A 19941-nucleotide genomic window follows, 5' to 3' on the forward strand; every position below is an offset into this window, starting at 1 on the left:
TACCTTCTGAGAGTCAGGCGCTGCCCTAGGGTGTTTGGTTCCCAGTGAAGAACAAATGTGTCATGGTGTGCTACGACGCCTGGATTACAGCGGTAATTCAGGCGTTGTAGCACACCAAGGAGGCATTCGGCCTCTCTGGTGGGATCCCAATGATGAAGCATGTCACCAACTAGGTTGGTGAGTGAAAATTGAAGAAAGCCAAAAAAGGCAATGGCGAGCAAGCTAGCAGAAACGGAAGCCCCGTCAACCTCACAAGGGGAGAGAGGAACAAACAGAGGCATGAAGGACAGTGGAGGGCAAGACACAGGTAATGGGAACAGTGCTAACCCCACAGGGCAGGGACATGACCCACAGACTAGCGTGCCGGCGGTACAGAGGCAGTCCAACCAGCCTGCACAGGAGCTGGTTCACAGCCAAACACCGGGAGCATCTGGTCAGAATGCAAGAAGGACTGGGTAAGATGATGGAAGCAATGTCCAGCTTCATGGTCTCTGCAAAATTGCTGGTTGAGTTAGGCAAAGGGGGGCAGGGTCCCAGCACCAATCAAGCGAGTGCAAGTCAGGTGAGGGTGCAGGGCAGCATTCCTCTATGGCAACGGGGGGCCGGGGTCAGGCACGGGTGTTGTGGACGTTACTGCATGTGCGAATAGCAAGGGGGTTTTGATGATGTCTGATTCGCCGTTGCTGACAGGAAGAGCATCTTTGGCATGGAGAGTTCCTTTAGAAGCCAGAGAGAGAATTTGGAACAGGGAGTTCATTGACATTTTCTCATTGCTTGCGTTCGCCAAGGAAGGTGCAGATATCACAGTGTCAAGTAAGGATGTGGATAAACATAAGGGGAAGAGGAAGGTTAAACCAGATGAGACAATAGACAACTGGTTAGAAGCATTTGCCATGTTATCCACGGTTATCATTGAAAAGTCCCCCGAACAGTGGCCTGCCCTGTGCAAATATAACAGGGTAATTTATTAGGAAAACAAGTGTAATGGGGCACAGGCTGGTTGAATTAAGAGAGAGAGGTCAGGGAAAAGATCGAGCAGGCACCGGAGATATCATGGGATTGTCTGGAAATTCAGCTCTGAGTGCAGTACATGGAGAGACACCACCTTCCTAAAGCACAGACTGACAAAACCATACTATTTTAAACAGCAGTTTAGGCATTCCTTTCGGGGCAAGGGCCCACAGAGGGGGGAGGGGGGTTATCAGCATAGAGCTAACAATGCATGCAGGCTATCCAACAACGGGGCTTGCACTTCGGGCACTGCATGCAAATTCACCCACACCTGCTCCAAGTGTGCTTGGCGGCACCCAGCAACCATTTACAGAGGAGGCAAGACTGATAAGGCAAAAGGCCCCAATGCTGGCGTAAAGCAGCCTTTATTGCTCTCAGTCGAACCCCTCCATGCTAGAGCCATCTCCTATTTCATTTTCCACCTTAAAGAGTCCCCTAGAGCAGCAGAGCGTGAATTGTTCTTCAGGGGTTGTAGTGAGGGCGTTAGGATTCCGTATTCTGGAACCGCAGTTACAAGAGAGGCGAAAGAAGCACTAGAGGTGGTCGGGGAGAAGTTGGAGAAGGAGGGCCTTTTGGGGTGGGTGGCTGGGCCATTTGCCCAACCACCCCTTCCACATTTTATTGTGTCTCCTCTGGAGATTATGCCTAAAAAAGAGCAGCGCAAGTACAGGATGATTCACCATCTCTTACCCCAAGAGATCGACAGTAAATGAGTACCTGGACGACGGAGAGGGCTCAGTTTGTTATGCTTGGTTCAACGAGGCAGTCGATTTGGTGCGAGCAGCACGCAAGAGTGCTCCTATGGCAAAACCGAATATTGAGTCTGCCTTCCATCTCCTCCCAGTACATCCCGATAGTTTTCACCTACTTGGCATGCGGTGGGAAGACCAATATTTCTACAATAAATGTATGCACATGGCCTGCGCGGTGTCATGTTCCTTATTCAAAAAGTTTGGAGTGAGCATTGAGGCAGAGGAACCCCTGAGGGAGCTCATTACATTATCTAGATGACTTCCTCTTCATCGGTAAGGCAGGTTCCAGGGAGTGCAGCGAGACCCTCTGGGCATTTCAACAACTTAGTCAGTCACTAGGGGTGCCCTTGGCTCCAGAGAAGACCCAGGGACCAACTGAATGTTTGACATTCTTAGGCATAGAAATTGATTCTACAGCAGGGATGTGCTGACTGCCAAAAGATAAAGTTAAGGCCCTTCAAAACAACATCCTGCAAGTCCTGAGCAGGAACAAAGCGACGCTGGCCACAAAATAGAGCTTGCTGGGTAGGCTAAACTTTGAGGGTAGGATCATACCAGCTGGGAAAAGGTTTGCCAGATGGCTTGCTAGAGCGACAGTGAAAGTAGAGAAACTCCATTACCTGGTGAGCCTTAGTGAGGGACTGAAAGATGACCTGCGCATGTAGCTGTCCTTTCTGAATGAGTTTTTATTTTTTTGGTGCATATTTTATATAGCGCGAACTCGACCCGAAGGTTTTGGAGCGCTTTACATGAGCACCATATTTACATTACACATTCAGGCACAGGGAGGTTAAATGATTTGCCCAGAATCACAGGATGTGGGCGCGACCTTGAGGCTCGAACCCTGGCTTCCAGCACCAGCGTCGGGCGTGGTGCAGCAGTCAGCAGCTTCAGCTTTTCACTGATTCATCTGGGAGAGATGGTTCTGGTGCCATTCTGGGTAGGGAGTGGTGTGCGACAAAATGGCCATATGCACTGAAGAAACATGGGCTTACAAAAAACATCACTGTTCTGGAAATGTTTCCAATTGTTTTGTCACTCCATCTATGCTCATAAGTCCTAGCTAACAGAAGGATCATATTCTGGTCGGACAACATGGCTGGGGTGCAGGCCGTTAACTGCCAATCTCACAATTGCCCAGTCTTGGTGGAGCTGTTGAGGGAATTGGGGAGGGGGTGCCTTTTGAGGAAAATGTAATTTTGTGCCAGGCATGTCTAAGGGGTGGAGAATGTGGGCCGCTGATGCTCTTTTGCGCCTTCGGTGGGCAAAATTCCGGGTGCCTCTCCCCCAGGCGATGGAAGAGATGATGCCCTTCAAAGCAGAAAGGTGGTACATGGTACGGAGGAGCAAAGGATAGTGGCCTTGGGAGTATTATCATTGGCACCTGGTACACAAACCAGATACCAGGCGTTGTTGTAAATGAATCTAGGACTCTAGTGTAATTTTTCCCGATTCATGTCCTTATATAGGTATAGATTGTTCGATCCTTATATAAGCATAGAAATCATTACCATATTTAGATTGAGCCTATGCAGCCCAAATACGGTATGGCTACTTCTACTAAGTTCCAAGAATTAACAACGATTTCTTAGAGAAACCCGCCTTCAGCAGCTAGGGACTTCCCCTTGCCTGAATACTAATTTATCTAGGAAATCATGAACTTTTCGAAGAACTGCGTCTTTGATGACGTTAATAAGTCCAATCATGCGTCAAACTCGGCACCTTCAAAGTATAAATATACCTACATTTGCCCAGACAAACACACTGTGGTTTGGAGCAGATCGACTAACTACTTGCCTGACGCCCTACAGCCGCAAGTGCCGAAGGAAGCAGACCCTCCAGCTGATGCAATGAGAGACGCTGTCTTTTCTCATGCCGAGAAATAAGCTCCAGTGTTTCCAGGCTACCCTTGCGGGTTGCTGGGAAATCATTTGCAGTACAAAATGCACATAGTGCAGCACTGATGAATAACATTGTGCGAAAAAAATATAAAGCCACATTAGATATTTCGAATGGGTTTTTCAGGCAAAATATTGCAACTGAAAGCAGGCATTTGACTGCTTTCTCAATAATGGGACACAGAGACAATTTTGCCATCTCCCCCAAGGATTCAAGAATAGTCCCGGGTTATTTCCAGCTAGAGTAACATAGTTACTACAAATGTATGATGATGAGGCATTATCTTATGTCGCTGACATCTATCTTACAGACGATGATTTGGACGTGAACTTGAAAAAAGAGTGAACACCATAATACTCGGGTTCGCATCTGAAGGGTACACATTCAATTTTAAGAAATCACGAATTGCCCACCTCAACGTCCTATTCTTAGGCTACAAATTATCAAGTGAAGGCAAAAGCCTGGCAGCCAACTTCCTAGAGAAATGTGCGCTGCTCCAACCGCCTAAAACGCTGAAGAACTTACAATCAATTCTAGGTTTCCTGAATTTTGGAAGAACCTATGTTCTAAACTACGCAGAAAGGGTTAAACCTCTCTACGAACTAATCAAACCTGATTTCGAACCAACAATTTGGACTCAAACACACACAGAAATTTTGCGTTCAGTGCAAACAGACATGTTAGCAAAAACACAATTAGAAACACGCGATAATACGCGCAATCTTGTGATCCGAATCATCCCAGGGAGATGCGGATGCAAATACCTGACCTTTAATGAAGGTGAAAATGTACCAATAGCATACAAATCACACTTGTAGACACAAGCGGAAATAAAATTCACTTTGACAGAAATAAATTGTGACAGCGGCTCAAACTGCAGTAGCAAAAGAGAGAGCCATCGCACAGGGTAAACCCATAATGATTGTTACACCTGTATCTGCCTTAGAGGCAGTGACAAAAGCAAGCATTCCCAATGCTAAGGGTTTGCATCCAAGATGGATACAAAGGGTTAATTCTCTTGCTGTAGCAGATGTTGAATACGTTTTTGACCCCTGCTTAAAGACACAAGAATTCCTACAATACGAATAAGAATGTTCTCTGCCGACCGAGACTCTGCCTCTAGAACATTACGGATGTATAATCTATATAGAAGGGGAATTTATATTTGGCCTTCATTGATTTAAAGAGCGCATTTGATCTGGTACCCCGTAGTAAACTGTGGAAGGTGCTGTTGGACATTGGGTTCCCGCAGTACCTCCTGGAGTTTATTGTTAAACTTCATCAGGACAATTATGCCAGAATTAGATGGGGGAGTCAGGGACAACTAATAGAGAGGGTGCCTGTGAACAGGGGGGTGCGCCAGGGCTGTGTAATGGCCCCGACATTGTTCTCCCTCTTCATTAATGGGGTGGTAGACCATTTGAGGGAGGACACTGCCGATGCCCGGGTCCTGGCGGGGGAGAAAACACCCATCCTCCTCTTCGCAGACGACACCCTCCTGATGCCCAAAACTCCCTCGGGTCTCCAGAAATTGTTGGACCGATTTAGCTTGTTTTGCGACGATTGTGGACTGACCATCAATACCACTAAAACAAAGCTGATGGTACTTCCCTGCATCAAAAAAAGCAAAGAGAATCTACATCACTTTTAATGGGTCGCCGCTAGAGGTTGTGGAGGCATTTGACTACCTGGGAGTCAGGATTAATAACAAAATGAAATGGGACTCCCACATCGCCAAAATGCTCCTAAACCTTAAAAGAGTATCTGGAGTAATTCTGAGAAACCAGAGAATGTCCGTCAGTAGGCCTATAGCTCTGGCTCCTGCTGTCTATGAAGGGAAGGCGTTAGCCTCCGCAGTTTACTGTTCTGAATTATGGGGCAGTGAGAACACAGTTGAATTGGTTAGAACCGAGAATACGTTTCTGAGGGACTTAGTTTCCCTCCCCATCTCGACTCCATTGAAGCCCCTTTTTCACGACATGGGCAAACGCTCAATTTCAGATATAGTTCGCCTCCGCCCTTTGCTGTTCTGGGTGCGCCTGAGAAGGACACCAGAACTGGCAAATTATTCCTTGGTCTTGGACAAACTGATTGTCCTGAATAGTGCTAATAAGATACAGTGGCTTAACAAACTGAAACAGTTGGCTATGAATCTGGGATAGGCAGAATTTTGGATCTCTCAGTCCCCACCTCCGAAGCAAGTTGTTAAGAAAATCTATTGGGAGTGGGTTCAAGCCGATGAACTGAAGAGCACAAAATGGGGAGCATTAACTACTCAATTTCTGGAATATAAGCCCACTAGGAAGCTTGAACCATTCCTAGACTTCATTCAAGTTCCAAAAGATAGATCACTTTTTCTGAAAATGAGGTATGGGACACTCCCTCTTAACAAGTTCATGGAGGGCTGGAAAGGAACTTGCGCGCCACACTCTACCTTCCCAAGCTGCTCATGTGTGTCAGAATCCTTACCTCACTTCCTGTTTGCCTGTAAAGCATACCAAAGACCTAGATCACGATGGTTAAAACCAGTATGTAGGGAGCTGGGAGTTAGTGACTATAGGGTCGCCCTACGCATCCTCTCATCAGACACAACATCTCTGTTCATTGTATGTGGGGTCTCAAAGTATCTATCAAGTGCCTGGCTGATACGCACTAGGTCGATAAATACAAACAAAGCCGAGAACTTGCCTGCGTAGAAAGTCTATATGTATATCATTGCCTCGCACTTTATTTCCTCTTGTCAGGTTTTTTAAAATTGTACATAGAATTTTTATTGCCTTTTACATTTGTGAATTAGATATACTATTTTTTAAGTGATTTTATGTCTGGAATGTATGACCTTTTATGATATGCAATATATCGAATAAAGTAATTCATCAACAACGTGTAATCTATACAGACGGATCAGCGCAGCCCGCAATTGGGGGTAAAGAAGCCTATAGTGCTGCATGCGCGATTGTTAAAGGTCGCTGGCGCGAAGGTAAATTTAGACCTATGGTCACTAAAACTCAATCACTCGGAGACTGTACAGCTCAGCGAGCTGAACTACAGGCTTTCAAGATGGCGCTTGAAAATACCGATTGCGAATTCCCCACACTAATAGTGTGCAATTCGTATTTCTGCGTCGAATCTTACAACGAGCACTTACAGAACTGGGTTCGAAACGGTTTCGAAAATGCAAAAGGTGGCACAATCAAGCATAAAATGCTATGGGAACAAGTAGTTCTTTTGCAGAAAGACCTACAAAAGACTCACGTGATTCATACACTGAGTCATCAGCGTGATGGCGTTCACGTTGCAGGGAATTCATTGGCTGATGAAGACGCGAAGGCAGCTGTGCAAACTGCTTCCATAGCTACAATCATTCACTCGCTCGAAAAGAGTAATAGACGGTGAAATGTTACTAGCAGTAAAAGCCTCAATGGAAGGCAGCTATGCAGCATTACCTCTAAACTATCCACTCGGTAATACAAACATAATTGATGCAAACTCCGTTCCTTTTGCTCGAATCCTTGGAGTGGGGGACAGACTAATTCCAAACAGGAATCAGAGAGCTGCTTTGGTACACGAAGCACATAAGGGAGAGGGTCTGAGACATTGAGGGATCTTTATATCTTTAATAGAACTAGAAGAGATGTACTGGTGGCCAGGGATGAGTGTCCAGGTTTACGAATTTGGAATCAACTGTGATACCTGTTACGGATATCATAGTTTTGAACACCACCAGATACCTGACTACAGTGTAGCCAGCCCAGTTCAGACACCATTTTTAGACAGCATTAGACTATCTACACGCAAACGTCATAATGGATGAATGCGGTCCCACAACTACTAGGACAAGATTTATTTGGATGTGGCCCCAGCGCTCGGCTGAAGCCATAACTGTTATAAAGGATTTGCGAGTCTTTATCGGCACATACGCAATCGGCACGCTACACTCTGACCAGGGTCCTGCGTTAGCTCTCGAGTTTACAAGGAGCTTGGGCGTTGCATTGCGGTATTCTAGTCCCTTCCATCCTGAGGGTAATGCGGAAGTGGAAAGAAAAAAACGTGACATAAAGCATTCCATAACAGCTAAGGTATTAGGTTCGGGTGATGGGTGGGTCAAACATCTAATAAGTGTCCAACGTAGTCTTAATAATCTGCCAAGAAATCCTCTGGGTGGAATCACTCCATATGAATTACTATTTGGTACTAGAATGATAATCGAAGACCTCAATTGTCAAACTTCAGTGGTGGAACAAAAACCCTTTGATGTCAAAGATCGTGTGGCTGTTTTACAGGACTTAAATGAAACAAGAAGAAGTCTGAGTAACACGATACAGAAGCCAACAACCACTGAAGAAAAACCACCTGTCCCAGCAAGACCTGTCTGGATTACAAAGATTGGGGATCTAGTCAGGGAAAAGATCGCGGTAAAGAAGGAATTTGGGCCTTCTTACAGAAAAGCAGTACTTGTCTTGGCAATCCAAGGACCAAATCAGTAGTACTACCGCTGGTAAAAGGGAGAACAGAGTTGTGTCCATCGACCTGATCAAACCACATCATGTGGCCGATAATAAGTAGTAGGCCCAGTGGACTCCCAAGAAATAGCAGAAGACCAAATCTTGCTACAATCCAAGAGGTTCAAACTGAAAGACTTATCAGCTTTGATAAACCTGCGGTAAGAAAAGAAGGACCATGCAACAAAGCCATGGAACTTGTGCCTCTTGAGACCCAAATAACAATTGGTCAGGAAACTCCTGTCTACAATGATGTAGCCTCTGACTATACCAATATGAGAAAGGAAGAAGAAGCCCCAAAGATTCTTAACAATCCTGATGGAATTCCAACAATTGACAGAACTGCCACTGGCTACTTCATCAACATTGATACCTTCTCTGAGGATCCCAGTGAACCTGAAGAAACCCCAGTAAATAAAAGTTTCAAAAAAGAAAAATAACAGAACTGTTTCATCAACTTGAAAAAATTTATCTGGTTTCACCATGGATTGAATTTTGGATTGTGCTAGGTGTACTGTTCCTCCTGCTCTGGCTCATACTGTTGTTGAGTTTGGGTAGAATGATAGATGGAAAATACAGTACAATGGACACAGAAATTAAGAAAATCGAATTGGTCCTAAAACCTCACAAATCATCTCATCATCAATCAAGAGATCTGTCATCAGCGAACATCACAGTCGTTCCCATACCTGGTGGTATAGCATGGGACAGAACTGATTATGACATCTATGGCCCGGTGGATCTACTGAAAATTCCACACCAGTTCAAGGTTTCTTTGAGTGACTTTGTCTCACCCAGCACATTGTCTGATGATTGGGATTTTGAAACTATTAATAACATGATGACAGATTTAGAAATGTCAGCTAAATTTACGGAACATGAATACTTAGAAGTTTCATCAGATTATGAACAAATGTATTGTTTTAATCATTATGGTCACGATTATTTGCATAAATCTGCAAGCCCTAGGAATGTTTTTACTTACAATCAATGGGAACATTGTCCAACTCCGCCAAAATGCAGCTCGAAAACATTTTATGAAAAGTTTCCGTACTTCACAGGGTTTAATGTTACAAATCCAGAAACGTTTTATTTCAAAAATATAAATAAGACAGGAATGAAAACAATGTTGACCAATACTAAAAAAATGTATTCTGCAAACGTTTATGCTCAGCTGTCTACATTAGGTTTTGACTTTTGAAAAGACAACATTGAGACAAAAACTGTCTGGGGCACGAAAGACTGGCAGGTGCAAGGTTTAGAAGCCCTGTTAAGAGCCTGCATTATACCAGAACAAATAATGTTTTTAAATGACACTGTTCAACAAACTTCTTGTCTTGGCCTGGCTAAGATAAAAGATTTAAACAAACCGTCTATACCTAAGCCCACATCTGACAGTGATGATACTACAGAAGAGGAGGTAGACGTACCCTATATTTTAAAACAAAACAGAACCAATCCTGATTGGAAAAAATGGTTAATCTGGCCCACAGACAGTAAAAACTGGCATGATAGATTCCAGAAAAAAACACAAGGGCTCATAGTGAATAGGCCAGATCCAAGATATTCCCAGAGACAACATCCAGGGATAGTAACTACTTACAGTGTAGGAAAGCTATGCCTTGAGTGGCTACAGAAATCTACACTTCCAGAAATCAAAAAATGGGGGTGGGTTTGGGTAACGGGGGGTGGTGGGGGTGTAAGGCAGAGGTGGTCAATACAGTGACGGTTACTAAGGCTGACGTATTTAAGGCAGGGATGGCTATAATGTGGATAAAGTATAATTTGGAGGTGCCAATTTTTGTGATGATGGCCAATAATTGTTATCCTTTATTGCTTTTCAAATGCATAAACGGCTGAAAATATGCACTATCAATATTAATGGCCTTAATGACTTAAAGAAGATTGCTATGTTTCGTACTATGCTTTTAACTCTGAATATTGACTTGTTATGTGTTCAGGAAACTCATATTTCATGGGATAAACGTCTTCTCCTGAATAATCTGGGGTTAGAAGTTTTGGTTACATCTAAACAAATGGGTATCAAGAGAGGCGTTGCTATCTGTATGCGAAAGGGAGTAGGGAAGTGTGTCAAAACATCCTCTGATAAATGGGGGAGATGGGGGCTTGCTGAATTAAAAATCGGGGGTTGTAGATTCACTTTATGCTGTCTGTATGGCCCCAACCTGGATGATGCTGAATTATTCAATCTTATCAATATAGAGTTATCCACCTGGACACAACCGATAATAATGTGTGGGGACTTTAATATTCATATACCAGCTGATTGGAATATTAAACTAGGAGAAAGATATATGGGCCGTAAGATTCAAGCCTATAAAGCACTTAGAGATCTGGTCTTATGTCACGGGCTAACTGATGTTTGGAATAAGCTTTTTTATAATGATCCTGGTTACACTTTTTTTTCTATCCCCCATCGAAAATTTGTCCGTCTAGATTATTTTTTTGTATCTTCTGTTTTTTTGGAGCAAATTCGTATCGAAATATTACCACAGGTCATTTCAGATCATAATCCTATCATTGCCGAGATTCAATTTCCTACTGATTGTCAAAGTCCCAATAGATCCTGGTCATTTCAGAGGAGTCTATTATTAGATGAAGAGTATCTCCAGTTTATGGTCACAATCATCAAGGAATATTTTTCTATAAACAATGATTCTGCCTCTCCTCAGGTAGTTTGGGATTCTTTTAAATCCGTCGTACGGGGGGAGACTATTAGTTTTGCAAATTATAGAAGGCAAAAAAATCAAAAAGATTTCAAAGATAGGTTAAATAAGGTTAGACTGGCGGAGCTTGAATTATCTAATGCCTGTAAAAACATTTTTAGTATAGAGGATGCACAAATTCAACTAACTATTGCGCGCTCCGGACTTCGAACACATTTGGCTGAAGAAGTAGCTGTAAAATTTAAACAATATAAATCAGAACGTTATGAACTCAGCGAACGTACGGGGAAAATCTTAGCGCAGCGCCTACGCCAAAAATCCTCTTTCAGTGAAATACAATGTATCAAAGACACTAATGGGGTTCTCAAAGAAAACAAGGCAGGAATACTAGACGCATTTCACGATTTCTATAAGGCGTTGTATAACGACGAAAATAACGAAGTTGATAAGACTCTTAATCCTATAAACTATCTCCTAAACTCTAATCAACTGTCACTATGTACAGATGACATTGATCTCTTTGCTCGGCCAATAAGCTGGGAAGAGACCGAAGAGGCTATCTTGAGTTTAGCTGCCGGCAGAGCTATGGGGTCCGATCAGATCCCTCTTGAATTCTATCGAACGTTTAGACATCTGTTGAAGCCAGAACTATTAAAAATATTTAATGTGGCATTCCAAGATTATCCTCCTGATTCTTGGTCGACTGCCATTATTGTTGTCTTTGTAAAAAAAAACAAGGATGCAAAGGAATTAGGATCATACCGTCCCATCTCCCTTATCACGGCAGATAGTAAGATATATTCCAAAATTCTTGCCAATAGATTGAACGATGTCATGGCCGGTCTGGTCTCTCATATTCAACACGGGTTTATCAAACATAGGGATACCACAGACCATGTCAAACGTGTAATTGCATTGTTGGATTGGGCCCAAGCAAAGGAATCCCCAGTCGGAGTAATCTTACTCGATGCTGAAAAAGCGTTCGATAGAGTAGACTGGGGGTTCCTTTGGTCGGTGCTAGAATGGAAGGGATTCCCATTACAATTTATTAAAGCTATACAATCACTCTATTTTAATGCAAAAGGAGTAATAAGACTTGGCACCGACACTTCTAGACCATTTTCTATTACTAGGGGGACTAGACAAGGGTGCCCCTGTTCTCCACTTTTATTTGCACTTTATTTAGAGCCTTATTTGAACAGATTAATTAAAGAACCTGGTATCCCTCCCGTCCGACTCTACGAAGTAGACCATAAAGTTCTAGCATATGCCGACGACGTAGCTGTCGTAACTTCTGACTCTTCCATAGCTCTACCTAAAATAATCGAAGTTGCTAGCGAATTTGGTAAATTTTCTGGCTATAAATTGAATGTTTCTAAAACCCAAATTATACACTCTAAAATAGGTATGCCCCTGGATTTGCCAATTAATTCTACTGCTACATATCTTGGTGTAACTTTATCTCCTAAAATAGATGACATCGTTGGTCTAAATTTGGACCCCTTACTTGTATCCACTAATAGGACTTTGGAAAGGATAAACAACTTACATTTATCTCTGTTTGGACGGACCAACGTCATTAAAATGCTAATCCTTCCAAAGTTCCTCTATTTTTTTCGTACTATTCCTTTATTTTTTTCCACGTCTTTTTTTAATAAAGTAGATAGGACGTTGTCTAGATTTCTATGGGGGTATCGTCGGTCAAGAAGATCCATTAAGTGGTGTACACTTTCGCAAGGGCGTGCTGGGTTAGGATTCCCGAACCTTAGGTTATATTATTGGGCCATTACCCTTAAAACTATTAAAGTTTTACTATTTCATGACCATGTTAATGAAATCAGTAAGGCACCTTCTATCTTCGAAATGCTTATGGGTGAACATGTGTGTCAACTATTACTGATATTTACGGAGCCCAGTTATTATAAAAAAACAAAATTCAAGATCTTGCTCTCTGCTTTCTCGGCTTGGAAACAGATGAACAAAGTTTTGCGGATTATCCCAAAATATAATTTCTACACACCTATACGCTGTAACATTTCAATATCAGGGATTTTACAAAGCACTCCTACTTCTGGATTTCGTCTGGGACCGATTCAATTAATTGGGCAACTGTATTCAGCCGGGACCTTAATGTCCTTCTCCGAACTCCAAAACATATTTGGTCTTTCTAGGCATGATTTTTTTAAGTACCTTCAAATTCGGAGTTTTTTGGATAGGAAAAATTTGCTTCACAGTGATTTAATGGAGCCTAATGAAGTTTTGGAGAGTGGCAGGAAGGATGCCCGCATTGGCACCACCTACCAGCTGATGATAAATAGGCTACCCGATGACTTGGATCAACAAGTCCTGAAGTGGGAGAGGAAACTGTCTATAGCAGGGATTGATCTGACAAGGGCATTTGAGATTAGTAACACTGTATTAATTAACAGCTCTCTCAAAAGCCAGCATTATATGGCCTCTTTGGATTTGTATTACACACCTGCTAAACTTGCTAAATGGAAAGCTACGAAAGGCATCAATTGTAGTCGGTGTGGCATTTTAGCAGCTGATTCATGCCATATGTTCTTTAGCTGTTCTAAACTTACTGTATATAAAAATAAGATAGAACATTTTTTGACTAATTTGTTAAATGTTAACATCAAACTATGCCCTTCTGTCATTATTTTTGGTGTATACTTTCCACCCGAGAGCTTATCTGCTGATCAAGAGTATTTTCTTTTCATTGGAATGTCCATTTATCGCTTTTGTATAACTTCAAGATGGTTAGATGCTGACTCACCGTCATTTGAACAATGGCTAGGTAAATTGTTAGATACTTACCGAATGGACAATGCAGTTTATAGACTGAAAGGACGAAGAAAAAAGTTATTTGCTAGGAAGTTATGGCTTCCTATTGATAACTGGATTTAACCTAAACATACTCACATGTTCAAAATAATAGTATTTTGTTATGTCTTGTTTTGAATTTTGTCATTGTAGTCTATTGCCTCATCATGGTCTTATTTCTGTTACTACTGTACCGTATCCAATCTGTGTATTTTGTTCTGCCTCTGCCTTTGAAAAATAAAAAAAAATTTAAAAAAAAAAACAGAAATCAAAAAATAATTATCTTTTCTTAAAGAAGGCAATGATGTGCTAGATTTCTTAAAGGGGCCTTGCAAACCACGTCAAAAACATTTCATATACGCCGGTATATACGCTGCGTACAACGAAGCTTGGAAAATAACGCAAATGGAAACTGCAGAAAGAATACGAGAAATTGATCGTATTAATTTAGAGAAAGCTCTCTCTGTAGTGAACAATGGGTTAATGACTCTGTCCTCCAGAATATATTCTTTGGACAGCATTGTATCCTCTGCAATTGACATAAGAGAGCAAGACTTGCTAATGTTACAACATGGCCAGTCTCAATTACGTTATATAATACTGCTAGGCTGGATGTTACAAAATCTCCGTTCAGGCTACGTGCCATGGCGTCTAATCAACACCACGTCATTATTTTCTGTGTTTAACCTTACAGATTACCAAATCTCTTTGACACAAAAAGGAGCAGACTATACGGTGCTGAGCATTGAAAAACTGGAAAGATTAGCATTGACAGTTTCTGAGAAGCCTGTCATTGAATGGATAATACATGGCACCATCACGATACCAGTGACGATTTTCCAATTTCAGTATTGTCTACAGCATACACCAGCTGGCCTGTATGAAAGGTTGGGTAAAGAATACATTAAGTCGACCTGGGCTTTACCATACACACAAAAATGTTGGAATGGGGAAAGGAGGTATTCCTTAGTGGTAAAAATTGTAAGAACTCACTAAGTGGTACTCTTTTGTGCCAAGGTATTCATTTACACGGAGCCTGCGCAGGTTCTGCAAATAACCTTTCATGCCACCTGCACGGTACAACCTCCGCAGTGATAGAACCAATTTTCAGGCAGCTATCCAATGGCAGTTACATTATGTTCAACGACCACAGCTGTTGTGGCATGTTGCCAGCAAAAGCGGATCTAGTCAGTGTATCGTCCATGGTCACTTGTTGTATGCAAGTATTGTATCCAACGCACAAGACAGACAGGGGGGCGGCATTATGGCCTTCAATGAATATCTCTTCTATACAAATTGATACTTTAAGCAGAATGTAAGTCATTCTTTTACAAAAAACTGTGCCACTGACCTCGACTAGAGAAACGTATGATCTGCAAGTTGCAAAGACTTCTGCAGAGATACATGCATTATTATCAACAAACTGCCCAGTACATTTTGCAGAAATGCTAAGTCAAATCTTAGATATGTCTGATACCAGTGGCATCGCACATGTATTTAAGACGATTTTTTCAGGACTGTTAACACCATTTACAACAGTCCTCGGCATTTCGTGCACTCTGTGTCCGGCGGCCTGCCTCTCATCTTGGGACTAGTAACAGGAATTCTATTTTGATTCCTTCTGCTCTGATATGGCAAGTCCAGTCACCGGCGATACCCAGACTGCAATGGAAGGAGCCCTCCTTGCCATGAGGTATTGTGAGAGAATTTCACAGATTCTTGGTGTAGGAGAGTAGGGTCTGCTATCCTATGGTCACCCCAAAGTTTTGCTTTTTGCTTCACTGGTTTATGACTTAATGTGGCTGTGGGCCTGCTAATCAGACCCACAGCCTGCTGTTCTCTCTCTAAATTGTAACCCATGTACTTTAGGTGCATAACGAAATTGGAACTGGTTCACCTTATTGGCCCCTGTAACAGTGTACCCAGGTACCCAGGGCATAGGTGCTTCCAAGGCCTACCAGGGGCTGCAGCATGTATTGTGCCACCCCTGGCCTGGCCTCCATATTTGACACAACTGGCTGATCACTCAGCTGGGGTAAGTCGGTGTAACCACCCCCTTACTTAGGTGTAGTATGCCTATACCTAACCTAAAATGGACACATATGTTCCTATCAGCCACTCCTATGGAAGGCCTCATCAATCCTGGAGGCAGAGTGCTTGGAAATATGTGAGCAGGTGCTCTGGCATGAGCTGAGCCTGTCTGCAGCTTTCGGAACCATGTCCTTTAGCTGTTCCATGATATTGCCATACCATATACTCTTAAGTGCATTATGAACCTCGCGGTTAAATGCTATCTTAGGTTTGGCTTTATCAAAACATGTTGAGTAAGGTGTCATACGAATTGGAATACTACCCCCTCGCCAGTTCTGGCGACGGGGGTAGCATTGCACCCTTCTAGAGGGACACGACATGTACCTAGCCTGAACCCCGGTTAAAGTTAAACAGAGCCTTAGCATCTCAAAATGGATGCTGCCACCACAGACACAAGTCTGACCTCCTGCTGCTGGGAGTCCTTGCAGCGAGGGCAGCTTGGACAAAGGGTTTCCTGCCTGGGGAGGTGCTAGCACCACTCCAGACAGGATTTTGTGTATTGGGTAGGACAGGGCTGAATAGAATCAGACATGCCTGGGGCACACAAGGTGTCCCTGTGCATAGGCCAGTTCAAACCGGTGCTGGGGCTTTCCAGCCCCAGTCCTGGCGCGAAACTGGACAAAGGAAAGGGGGTGTAACCACCCCCCTTCCTGGTTCCACCCAGAGGAGGGACCTAGTAGGTGATCCGGCCCCCCAGATTCGAATAAGAGTGGGAGCTGTGTCCTGAGACTTCAGATCATCCTGAATCAACTTGAAATACAGAAGAAGACTGGACTTCGACATTCTGCTGCTCAGAAGACGGAAGAGAATCTCCCTTGTGGCCAAGGAGTGACCACCCTGTTCACACAGGCACCATCCAGCAACTCGACGTCTGCTTTGCCGCCGCCTCCCGCCGGAGCCCGAGCCCAGAGCCTGACAAGACCCAGACTCCCAGACTTCTCACCGCCCGATCCACAGTCCCTTCAAAGAAGGGACCCGTGGAGGCACCGAGAGACGTGGGACCGGACATCTTGGAAGACCCCCGAAACGCTGACTGCGCAGCATCAGAGGAACCCTCGACGCTGTGCTTTGGGGTTTGAGAAGCCCCAACCTCGAGCAGCCTTTGCACCAAAGATCAGCCCCCCAGCATCTCCACGATCTGCGTGGGGCCCTTTTGCACCGTGCCACTCGACGCGCCATCCCGACCACTTGCCACGTGGCTAGCGGCCATCTTCGCGACGAAACCTACAACTTTCACTGCAGGTCTGGTTGCTCCAGACTTGCCCTTGCTCCTGTAAAAAGGAGTACCTGCTCTGACCTTGCTGGTCCGAGTAACAAGCCTTTTTCGATTCCTGCGTGGCTTGCATTAGCCAAGGCCTGTTTGCTTCTATCAAGTCACCGACACCGCCAACAGCGAGAAGCCTGCGTGGGACAGCTCATGACCGACTCCTGGACGTCTTCGACCCCTCGTGTCCACGTGGCTGCAGAGAGAAGCTACACCTCGACGCCTGTTTGCACCCGACATCGCCTGGTTCCACTCTGGTTCCACGGTAGTCACTGGCTAGTGACTTTGAACATTGTCCCCTCTGCTTTCAGGTCTTCACCTCTTCAGATCCACCCTTGGATCCACCGGAACTCTTCACATCGAGCCGCCTGCAGCATCTTCAGCTCCAAGCACCATCGACCTGCGTGACGAAACCCGACACTACTTCGACCCTATGCACCCGCTTCCTGTGGGTGAGGTAACTCAGCTCCGCCGGTGTTCCCACACTGGTACACACCTCTAGGGCCTGTGTCTAAAGTTTCAGCTTTCTAGGTCACTCGGAAGGTTCCTTTATAACTAACTTTGTACTTTTTACGCACCATTGACATTGCATTGGTAAAGCGTGCACTTTCCGCACTGCTCCCGAGTCCCGCGGGCCTTTCCCGACTTCTTCACTGCTAGTCCCGAACAGCTCCAGCGATTCCCCAGGCCCTAGGCCTCTTCACTTTCCCCATAGTGGTTCTTATACCACTATTTTAGTATATGGTTTAGGTGGCCCCTAGGGCTCATCCAAAATTGTGCAACTTTTGTGTATTTAAACTGTGTTTTGTTTTAACGCATTTGCTTCTGTGCTCATAAAGAGTATCAGGGTTATTTGTAGAAATAAATCTATATATATTTTCAATATATATCTGTGTGGTGTCCTTTCATTTGGTATTCAAGGGATTGTGTATGGTAAAACAGCTTGCTTCACATGCCTTTACAGAGTTTAGCCTAAGACTGCTTAGTCCATGCTACCCCTAGGATAGCTTGTCTATAAGGTTGACTTTACAACCTGCACCATAAGGGTTGCTTGGCATGATACAAGGTGATCACTAGAACTAGTGAGCATCATATATCAGGCCAACTTCTCACATTGGTGAGCAGCGGATTGGGATTTGAGCTTGCTGTTGTTTTACCATTACAATCTTTGAAAATATCATTTGAAAGATCATACAGGTACCTGATAGGTACACTAAAACACGACTAGATATACTTAAGTTCTACTGAACTTAGTTGTTGTAGAGGATAGGGAGTAGCACACCCTGACTACAACTACTAGATAGGTTTTGTAGGAAAACACCAGTGTAGGTAGATTGCAACACATCCACCACACTAGAGCAATGTCTGGAACAGAGGGATCCAATGGAACCACCTCTGCTGAGAGTGACCCTCCAAGGGCACCATCCAAATTTGCTACCTTTCCATTTAAGGAACTGAGGCAACTGTGTTCCATGAGAGGAATCAAAACAGGTCCTTCTCCTACAGCAGGACACCTCAGAGAGCTTTTAGACCAGTCTGAAGCTCTAAGGGACTCCAAACCAGGCCCCTCAGGGACTGGAGATGGAGGATCCCCCACTGAAGATGATAACTCTGATGCCCCTGCCCCTGTCGTCCAGATAGATGAGGAAAACCAGACCCCTGGGAATACTCAGCCTGAGGAAGAAGAAGAGGAGGAGGAGGAGGAAGAAAGTGATTCTGATGATGGGACTAGCCAGGTGTTAGTCAGCAGGCTTAACCAGGCTAACTTAAGCTTATTTGGGACTGAAGGTGGGTCCAACCCATTCAGACCCCCAAATGGACTTAACCAGGAGCATAGGAGGAGGAGGAATCACTCAGGTGAATCCAATACTTCCCATGTTTCTAGAGGTTCTCATGGCAACTCCAGAAGGGAGTTGACTAGCCCTCAGAGAAGGGAACATGAGGCCAAAATGAGAGAGGCTGAACTTAGGATCCAGAGACAAGAATTAGAAGTTGCCCTGGCCAAAGAGAAACTTGCTAGAGCAAGGCAGCCTAGAGAGAGTGGATCAGATTCCACTGGTGGCAGCACTATCCCTAAGGATAAAGACAGGTCCTATGACAATAGAAACCTGAGTAAGATTGTGCCCCCCTACAAAGTTGGGGATGATATCCACAAGTGGATGACTGCACTTGAGAGAGCTTGCAAAGTACAGCAGGTCCCTCAGGAGCAGTGGGCAGCAATCTTGTGGCTCTCCTTTGAAGGTAGAGGCCGAGACAGACTCCTCACAGTTAGTGATGGGGATTCTAGAAACTACCTGGTCCTGAAGAGTGCTCTGATTGATGGGTTAGGCTTAACCACTGAACAGTACAGGTTAATGTTCAGAGATACCCAGAAGACACAGACTCAGGACTGGTCTGAATTTGTTGAATGTGCCACTAAGGCTCTGGAGGGCTGGTTGCTGGGAAGTAAGGTTACAGACTATGAAGGATTGTACAATTTGCTTATGAGAGAACAGATTTTAAATAACTGTCAGAACCAGCAGTTGCATCAACATTTGGTTGACTCAGATCTAACCTCTCCCCAAGAATTGGGAAAGAGGGCAGACAAATGGGTTAGAACCAGAGTTAAGCAAAAGAACCAGAACCAGAACCAGGGTGGTGACCAAAAGAAAACAGACCAGAAGGGTGGGGAGCAGAAAGCTAAAGACCAGAAGTCTTCAACAGGGCCCCAAACTAATACTGAGGGTGGGTCCCAAACTTCCAAGAAGAAGAAGAACGAAGGTCAAAGAAAACCCTGGTGTAGCTTTTGCAAAAACACCACTCACTGGACAAGTGATTGTAAAAAGGGTGGAGCCACCAACACTGCAGCCCCTAAGGCACCTGCACCCACTAGTACAGCTGGCAGTGTTGGACCACAGACTAAGGGGGTA

General features: G+C 44.1%; 1 protein-coding gene and 1 pseudogene across 6 annotated transcripts in view; one reads left to right on the top strand and one right to left on the bottom strand.

The window, feature by feature from the left end:
- LOC144791764 (disintegrin and metalloproteinase domain-containing protein 28-like) overlaps nucleotides 1–19941 on the bottom strand; it is a 3516669-nt gene that overhangs the window by 2369838 nt on the left and 1126890 nt on the right. The window lies entirely within an intron of this gene.
- Nucleotides 211–1724, top strand: LOC144792030 (uncharacterized; annotated as a pseudogene).

This window comes from Lissotriton helveticus, chromosome 11 (genome assembly GCF_964261635.1).
Source record: "Lissotriton helveticus chromosome 11, aLisHel1.1, whole genome shotgun sequence".
NCBI lineage: Eukaryota > Metazoa > Chordata > Amphibia > Caudata > Salamandridae > Lissotriton > Lissotriton helveticus.